The sequence below is a fragment of the Triticum urartu genome, chromosome 5, assembly GCF_003073215.2.
Source record: "Triticum urartu cultivar G1812 chromosome 5, Tu2.1, whole genome shotgun sequence".
Lineage (NCBI taxonomy): Eukaryota > Viridiplantae > Streptophyta > Magnoliopsida > Poales > Poaceae > Triticum > Triticum urartu.
In genome coordinates this window covers 428695529-428704894 of record NC_053026.1, presented here as the reverse complement: position 1 = coordinate 428704894, position 9366 = coordinate 428695529, and the positions used below count along the sequence as shown (strand labels likewise).

Here is a 9366-nt window from a genome sequence, read left to right as displayed (position 1 = left end):
CGACGCTTCCATCGACGAAGAGCATCGCACTATTATGAGTGCGGTGATCAGGAAGGTTCAGTCCGCCAAGAGCAGACTGACTAAAGCCTGTGCCAGCCTTCTAACAGGCTTTGAGGTAAGTATTTAAAATATAGGAAAAATATTACCGCATAGACAGTAGCCCCTGATGCTCTGTTTGGTGTTCACAAAGAAAAGCCGAATAGAGGATCAAATAATATCTGCAGGAGTCTAATATAAGTATGTCTATATGCGTATGCAGGCTTCGCTGCTGACCTCTGTCGCACTTACTGCGGAGGTCGCCGCACTGAAGCAGAACCTCGAGCGGTCCGAGAAAGAGCTCGGCCTTGCCAAGAGGCAGCTCGAATATATATACTTGAACTGAAGAATTCAAGCGGTTGAATTGATGAAATTTGAGCGGTTGAACTGATGCTTTCTGTTGCTGTTAAAAATCGTCTTCTTTAGTTCAAATTTTTTTGTAATTTTTTTGTCGAAACAGGACATGTAATATATCGTTGGAAAGCTCTTGGCATCCACATTAAAATCTTCTAATTTGTTTTTGCAAAAAAATTATGATTTAAGAGCAGTTTTGAAAAAAACGTGTTTTTCAAAACCGAAAACGCGAATCGTATTTTGGACTTAATTTTCAAACGGTTGGTCGGAATTGAGCAAATAAGATGGTGTTGGAAAGCTTGTGAAAATCCGCATCTTCCATATATCTATTTTTGTCTAATTCTATATGATTTAAAAGTAATTTGAAAAACGGTAAAATTCTGGGCGAAACATATTTTCGTGATTTTTTGCAAACGGTTTGTCGGATTGACACAAATGATATGGCGTTGGAAAGCTACGGAAAATGCGCAACTTTTTCATATTGAAATGTTTTTCCAATTCCTTACGGTTTAAAAACGAATTCGAATACGGTCAAATTTAATTTCAAACACATTTTTTTAAAGTTGGTCGAAATGAGGCAAATAATATACTGTTAGAAAGATATCGAAAATACGAAACTTAGTCATATTGAACAATTTCTCAAATTCACAACCGTTGGAGAGTAATTTGGATTACGGTGAGACCCATCGTGCTGTTTTTCCGTCATAAAAAACAGAGTACTTGTACTGATCTACGTGTGTGTTTGTACTGATGTATTCTTCGGAGAGTAATTTTGAAAGGTTCCAAAAAAAGAGTACTTGAACTGATGTCCATATGGTTTTGTACTGAGCGTGTTTCCCGTCTGAAAAATAGAGTACTCGTATTGATATATGTGTGTATTTGTACTAAAGTTTATTTTGTTTTTTTATATGGTTCTTGTAATTTTACGGTATCATAGTCCCCAAACTTGCATGGTTTATATCGTTGAACTGAATGATATTTTTTAAATTGAATTGATATTTTTGCAATGATGTTTTGGACTTCTCTCATTCTACGACTAGAACTTTTAACATTTGGATTTTCATGGGTTTATTGAACTTCCTCGATTTTTTGCATTCAATCCCTTTTGGAACATAGGACACGTCATTGTTTGCACTTCACACTTCCACATTTCTATTGTTGGAAACGGTTTTTTCTTTCTTGTTTTTAATTCAAACTAATCATTGTTTCTAGTTCGAGCTGATCGTTTATTTTAAATTCAAAATGTTCATTTTTTAATTTAGTCATTTTTAATTCAAACTGATCATTGTTTTTAATTTGATCTGATCACTCTTTTTAATGCAAACTGATTTTTAATTCAAACTGAGCATTATTTCTAAGGTTTGCAAATTATAAGGTGGACTTCTCTAGGCCTTTTGGCTAGTGAACTTTCTTCTATAATCTTAAGAACTGATACAATAGATACGTTTGAATTGTTGCTTACAGAAAATGGGCCACTCTTGCTTTACAAAGTGTTACGAAGAGTACTACAAAGATGACTATAAGATTTGTGAATTTAAGGCTGTACATAAGTTGTACTGATCCACATGGACAGATTTGCTACGTACAGCTTATGGAATTATACAATATACAATAATTTTCAGCTTTTTATGCCATAACTACACATCAACAAGTCTAGCAGCGCCACCTCTCAACATAGTCTCCTTTGCGCTAGCTGTTACCGGTCTTGTTCCTTGGAATAGGCTCAGTTCCTATAAGATCAAAAGGGCAGGCATGAGAGAGAGAGAGAGATAAATGGAACCAAACCAAGCACACACTTTCGTATATGCAACTGCAGGAACAATGACAATGACATCAAGTAAGCGCCTGCATCACATAATCAAACAACTAGTAATTACAAGAACCTTCCCTATAAGAAGACTTAAGAGAAAAAAGGAAATGGAGACATCGAGTAACAATAACAAAAACAAGACATCATATAATCATGTTTGCCTGAACTAATTGTATAAATAGACTAATCAGACTGAACTGGACTAATATCAAAAGGTTGCATGAACTAGAGAGCATAGATGGACTAGAGGCTAATAGGAGCTCGTATCGATCACATAATAAACGTCTACACTTAGTGTACGATTTACTTGTACAACCATGGGAGTATACTATGTTCACATCTTTTTCTGCCGACTTCTTGCTATGTTTGAACGTTTTGTTTTGATGGAAGGGCGTGTCACCTGGAACATCTTCTCGCTGCCTTCTCTTCCTGCAAAATAATTTTAGCACTACTTGCTGACCTAACACAACACAACATCAGCAGCAATCGCCCTGAGTAGTCCACCCTCTACATCTTCCCCTTCTACTTTTGAAACAAGAAAAAACAATGCACATATGACACTCTCAGGACCTCCTCCTCCTCTTCTTCTTGTCCTCGGAATTTTCGCCTGCGTTCTTGAGATGTAATGGAACACAACACCATCAGCCATCACAATGGATCACATCATATAAAAACAAATCGAATTTTAGCAACCATAGTGGGTGGAGGATGAGTAGACGAGCAAGGTGGCTAGGGTGTTTACCATGATGATGAGGACGATGGCGAAGTTGGTGAAGAGGGTGAGCGCGTGCTTGATGTAGTCCATGACGCTGCGGTGCGCCCTCTCGATGGTCTCATGTGGGGGCATACACCATGTTGAACTTGTTGAGTTCTGATTTTTGAACCTTCCCAGTAGTAATACATGTACTGAGCGGTACAAGAATGTTGAGCAGCTGACCTACAGAAACAAAAACACTCCTGGAGTGCACACGCAAAATCATTTACAAAAAATAGTGGCAGCAAGAAGCAATAAGCAGCCACACATACACGTGTTTTTAAGAGTGAAACAACAGAGAGGGAAAGGTGTATGCGACATGAACTTCATCCTGTTTTTATGCTGAGCACATCCACGGTGCATCCTATTTCATGTTATCCAAGTGAAAGTACGGTGCTCATTCTGAAGCATAACCACAAGCACTTGCTTCTGTTATATGAACATGGAAACACAAAGGAAATCGGACTCACCATCGAAAGTAAATGAACTGAAAAGCATACAAAAGATGAACTTGTGCATCTTGTTTTTGCTGCAACCTGTAAAAATGGAAACAAATGAGAGATGGGGTTTTCTCAAGGAGAAATTACTGGGGTCTAGTGTTTGAACTTTTAAATGTTCGTTCTACCAAAAATAGAGAATCAGAGCATGCCTCGACCAGATCGATGACTTCCTCGGCTCTGCGGGGCGCCTCTCATACACCACGAGGGCAACACATACACACACCAACTGACCAGAATACACAACACGGACGGCTAGATACACAAACTGCTAAGAACACATGTCTTCTCAACTATGAACTAATAAGGATACACAACACGGCCGGCTAGCTACGAACTTCTTGAAGAACTCCCCTAACACAAGTTTTAGGTTCTTTTTTATGATTTTTCATGTTCACGTTCTTTTCTGAACTCCCTGTGTTCTCGACTATGAACTCCCTGATTTTAGCAAATAATGAATAATTGTTTTTTAAACACACCAAAAGTTGAATGGATCAGTACATGCTAAACAATGTCAATTTTTAGAGCGAGGTCGCCGACTGGAGGTGCGGTACTAGGAGTACTGCCGGTTAGGGCAGACGGAAATTATGGAACAAGTATTATCTGCCAGCAAAATGGAGCGTCTCCTTTTACTTTTGTTCCACTAATAACTCTCCTTTTCTTTTATATTTTTTCCTCAAACTTCCACCGGTGAACCATGGACTTATCTGCTTTTATAATTTGAAATTTTTCAGAATAATTTGAGTAAAGAAAAGTAGAGCAGTATGATTGAAAGGTCTAAATAACTGGATACAGTTCCACTACTTGCCTCAGGCACAGAGGCGTCCCTGAACTTGGCCGTCCACGGCAAAGTACCTGAACTTATCGTACACTGCGTACGTGAACTTGACGTCCAGGAGTGGGGAGGGGATGCGGGCCGGCGCATGAGGTTGGCGACAGTGGTGGGGATGCATGTTGGTAGTGGGGCAGAGGTGTCCTACTACAGTTTACTCTCCAACATGCAGAGCGACACTTCGTCCCTCCACCACCGCCCCCTTCCCGCTGCTACCACCGCGCCGCTGGTTCCCCTCACCTCTGCCACCACCAACTTCTCTCCTCACCCCCACCAAACCGACGCTCTACCCACACGCCAGCGTGGGACGGCGTGTCATTGCGAGTACCTAACTTGCTCATCTCCAGCTCTTCGATGTTGTTACTGCCGTTGTTGTTGCCCCCATTTTTTTGAACCTATCTCGGTGCCATATCTGAAGCTCCAATTTCTGTTTTATTGAACTGAACCAAAAATAAAAATTGAGCTTAATTTAAGTTAACTAAAATTTAGAAATTGAACTTAACTAAGATAACAAACTGAACTCTCTTTAGTTACCACTAGCTATGTGATCAAAATTTTCTTACTCAGAATAACAAAAAGTTCCTAACTCATTTACCAACTATAGTAAGATGGCATGGACAATCTTAATAAGCATAACAAGATAGCATGGACAATGAGACCAGACTGCAACAAGAAATTATTCATTTATTAACTCATCAAGTTCCTAGAAACTATTAGCAAGATACAAACAATACTATCTTTGTGATATATGATGGCAAAGAAAATTAGTACTAAGACAAAAAGAAGCACGCTGAAGCTCAGTTAGATACGGAGGAGTAGTATCTTAGAAGCATGAAAATGAAGCACTATTCGGTTACTCAAATAACAAGGGGAATACATCAGATAGCTGAAGTAAAAATAAGAGTTGACTTAACTAAACTAAAAATAAGAATTGAACTGAACTAAAATTGGAAATTGAACTGAACAAAAATTAGTTAAGCTATCTGATGAGTAGCAGCACACGCACATTTGTAGCAGCACAAAAACAATCGCAGAGTAGATGAACTGAAAAGCATTTTAGTTTCTTGAGGCATGGTAGACAAACAGCGGCAGCGGCACATCAAGAATCAAAGAGGAAAATGACCCTGTCCTGTTAAGTAAACAAACAGAATCATCCACATCATCAGCTAATAATGAGGGGGATGTCTAGTGAGCTACCAAGCAACTGCATTTCAAGGAAAGTACCAACCAAAAGCCAATTATCATGTACTTATAGAGCATCCGAGAAGATGTTTCTTTTTGCACACATTTTTTCTAGGTTTTCTGTTCTGAACTTGGTCTAAACATTAATGGTAGTACTTCCCAAGGTGCCACGTCTTTACTCACTATGATGATGTATTTGTACTGCTCCAAAAACATTCATGGGAGCACAAAATAAGCATATTAAAATGGTGCTCACCGGAATAGTGGCAAACACCTAAAGAGCAAGAAGCATAACAACACTTGTATGCATTTTAATAGCAGAAGCAGAGAAGGAGAGAGATTGTTGTGAGAGAGTGCCATTGACGCAGCAGATAAGCTGGAGAAGTGCTACATGAGTCCTTTGTTTGCGCAGGCTTGCTCCACGACCTAAACTTCTAGGCTGACATTGGTTCTCCAGCTTTCCTTACACAACCAAACTTCTTTTTTAAGAAGTGAACTGATGGAAAACTTGATGGTGCACTTATGTATTTCATTCAAGGTGAATTGATGCACTTGCAAAGTTAACTTATTGTGTTCCTATTTTTAACACTGAAACGGATACATGTTCACAAAATGAATCAACTAAATTTTCCACTTAAGTCTATATTTCATCGGTACTAGTAGGACTGAACCATAAGTGCAGAATTGTAGCAATGTTAAGAAATAGTTTTAGGAGCTGCTCACCCCGGATGTGAGGTGTTGGCGCTCGTGGACGCTATCGACGCTGACGACGGGATCCAGCCATCCACGGGAGCCCCGCTCATGGACGCCGATGATGGGCTCCGGGCGATCCCCGCTCGCAGACGAGCAGAAGGCGCCGGGAGGAGCCCTGCTCGTGGACGTGGTCGTCTTGGCCCGCAAGGCGAAGGCAGGAGGTGGTGGCCTTTCTACTCCGGTGAAGGGGCATAACGACACTTGGAAGCAGAGTGGAGGGGGGAGCGTCGGGGGGGGGGGGGGGGGGGGGGGGGGGGGGGGGGGGAGCGTGTAGCACGCCGGATTGGCAGGGGCGGCGGCGCGTCGGTGGAAGGGTGCGGCGCGCCGGGAGGTAGGGGTGGCGGCGCCTCTGGGGGCAGGGGTGGTGGCGCCTCCGGGGACAGGGGCGGTGGCGCGTCGGGGGTAGGGCGGCGGCACGTCTGGGGCAGAAGAAGGCAGGGGTGGAGTGTGTGGAGTGTTTCTTTTTGGGAAGATGGCTGTAGGGTGGGGCAGGGGTCTTTTTGTTTCGGGCTATCATAGTTTGGTGGGCTTAATCTGGCGTACCGATTCGGAGTTGTGATCGGGCCCTTATAGAGGCGAGGGGTAATAGAATAATATTTTGTTACCAGTAATAGAATGGTCCATATATATATAAACATATATATATAATATGCGGTTGCGAAATGACAGGATCATCATGGATGTGCTAGGGGCTACGACCGAAGTGGCGACCCTGAAGCAAGCGCTGTCCGAGGCCGAAAACGAAGCGGCCAAGGAGCGCACCGAGCGGGAAAAACAAGAGGCACGGGTGGATGAGGTGCAGCAAGAGCTCCAGGCTCTCGTGAAGAAGCACAAGGCTTTGGAGCTTGACTCGAAGATGCGAGAGTCCGAGCTTGTTGCGGCCCTCGAGAGCACAAAGCATGCCAAGGCTGAAGCCCAAAAGTCCCTCCAGGAAATTGAGGCGATGAGGAAGATAGCGGCGGGTAAGGCCTTCAATATGCAAAGCAAGCATGTGAAAGTAAATTACTTGTTACTTACCCGAGTCCGGAGCTCTCTAGGAGCATTCGCAGATTTGCCCCGCAGCGTGTCGGATGCCGTGAAGTATTACCAGGCCGGGGAGGGAAGCTCGATGTAGAAGTTGTTCTGGTCTCAGTATACTGGGACTGAACACCCGATGCCTGTGAGCGACCAGCTGAAGCAACTGGTCGAGCTGCATAAGGCAGCCGAACAGGCCATGAGGGGCCTTATAGTCCGGATGTGGCCTGGCGACTCCCTTCCCAACAGCTACTTCGGCCTGGTGAGGCGGCTTGTGGATGCCTGCCCACGGCTTGAAGTCATTAAGCGGTCCGTCTGTATCGAAGGTGCCCGCCGGGCTTTTGCCTGTGTAAAGGTGCACTGAGCCAAGATGGACGCCGAGAAGCTGGTGAAGGAGGGGCCGCCGCAGGGCAAGGAGCATCGCCACCCTGAAATGTATTATGAGGGTGTCTTGAAGGGTGCCCGTCTTGTGGCGGACGAGTGTGCGAAGGATGTAATTATTGAATGAACTTGCTCGTGTGATCCTGTATTATGAAAACTTGTTCATGTGCGCTATGCAACGCTTGTTTGAATTTAAAATATTACCTTTTGTGCGGCTGTTTATCAAATCTGAGAGATGGCCAGTCGTCGGCTTTTGCCCCCATGCCACGAGTGCTGGGGTGTTCGGGATAAATCTGAGCACTCTTTTTCCCGTTGTTGGGTCCTTCGAGGGAGGTGCTCAACTCAACGAACAAGGCAATCAGACTATAATGCTTTATCACTCTCACTTAGCCATAGAAGTCTACAATTTTAAATTTTGGCGAAGCCCCTAGTATTCGGAAGGCCGAATTCAGGGCGCTATACACGCCTTAAGCCGGACAAAGCCAACTCCTCGCTCTAAGCGGCATAAGTCTTTAGGGACTCGAGACCTCTCGAATAGCGACCAGCTCTCGCCTTATCATGACAGTCAGTATTAGCTTTCTCTACTGAGGTGCTTAGCCCAGATGAACCGAAGCACAATCGCAGTAGTTCTCCCAGTGCTACCTTAGCCGATATAGCGGAACGTAAGGTACCAAAACATGGGAGTCGGGCAAACCCAACTATTGACCCCAGACATGATTCGGAGCTGATGCATATAATGCTATAAGTTCGGGGTGCCGCACTGTCGAAAGTGTTCGGACTTCTCACGCCGTATTATGGGGTATGCTTAAGCCCCTTGCGTATGGGCCGTACCAGAGTGTAAGGATAGAGAATGCGATAATAGTCTAGTGCTATGCATTGTTTATTCAAAAAGGTGCGTCGAAGCAGAATGATACAAGTAGTGTGATAAGCAAATAGTAGGACTATGTGACATGTCCCCTCCAAGGGCAAGCTGAGGAATGGTATTTAAAGCAGATATTTCGCTCGTTATCAGAGACCACCTAGGAATTCCATGATGCGACGTAGCTTTCTACCTCCTTGGTTGTTGTATCGTGTGTCCGACAATCATACTGCCAGACGGGGTTTCCAGAGAGTAAAGTCCTGAAAGAGAGAAAAACATAATAAGGCGGGAAGCCCCTAGTGCGGTTGAGCCGCGTTTTGGGACGTGCCGTAGTCGTGCCCCCCATCTATGCCCATGGTATTTTCAATGCGTAATTATGTATGCGTGGCACGGACTTCGCCATTTGGCTGGGACTGGGGTGGGGGCCACATTGCTATGCGAGCTCAGAATGTGCCAGGCGGTCTTGTTGCCGATTACTCCGGTCGCGCTTGAAGGTGTCCGTGTCTTTAATCACCGAACTAGTGGATTGCCTTAAGAGGCTGCTTTGCGCTTCTGCTGCGAGGGCCGCAGTGTGCTCCTCCATGCGGAGAGAGCGCTCTGTGTTTCCATTGACTGTGATGACCCCCCGAGGTCCTGGCATCTTGAGCTTGAGATATTCATAGTGCGGTACCGCGTTGAATCTCGCAAATGATGTTCGCCCGAGCAGTGCATGATAGCCACTGCGGAACGGGACTATATCGAAGATTAACTCCTCGCTTCGGAAGTTATCGGGGGATCCGAAGACCACTTCCAGTGTGACTGAGCCTGTGCAATGGGCCTCTATACCTGGTATGCTGCCTTTGAAGGTCGTTCTTGTGGGTTTGATCCTTGAGGGGTCTATACCCATTTTGCGCA

General features: G+C 44.2%; 1 long non-coding RNA gene across 1 annotated transcript; it reads right to left on the bottom strand.

Annotated features, from left to right (window-relative positions):
* Positions 1–1833: 1833 nt before the first annotated feature.
* On the bottom strand, positions 1834–2801 carry LOC125556143. The gene is made up of 2 exons (XR_007305018.1): positions 2601–2801; positions 1834–2120 (listed from the first exon to the last, which is right to left on the bottom strand). It is a non-coding gene; the product is annotated as an uncharacterized LOC125556143 (long non-coding RNA).
* Between the last annotated feature and the right edge of the window lie 6565 nt (positions 2802–9366).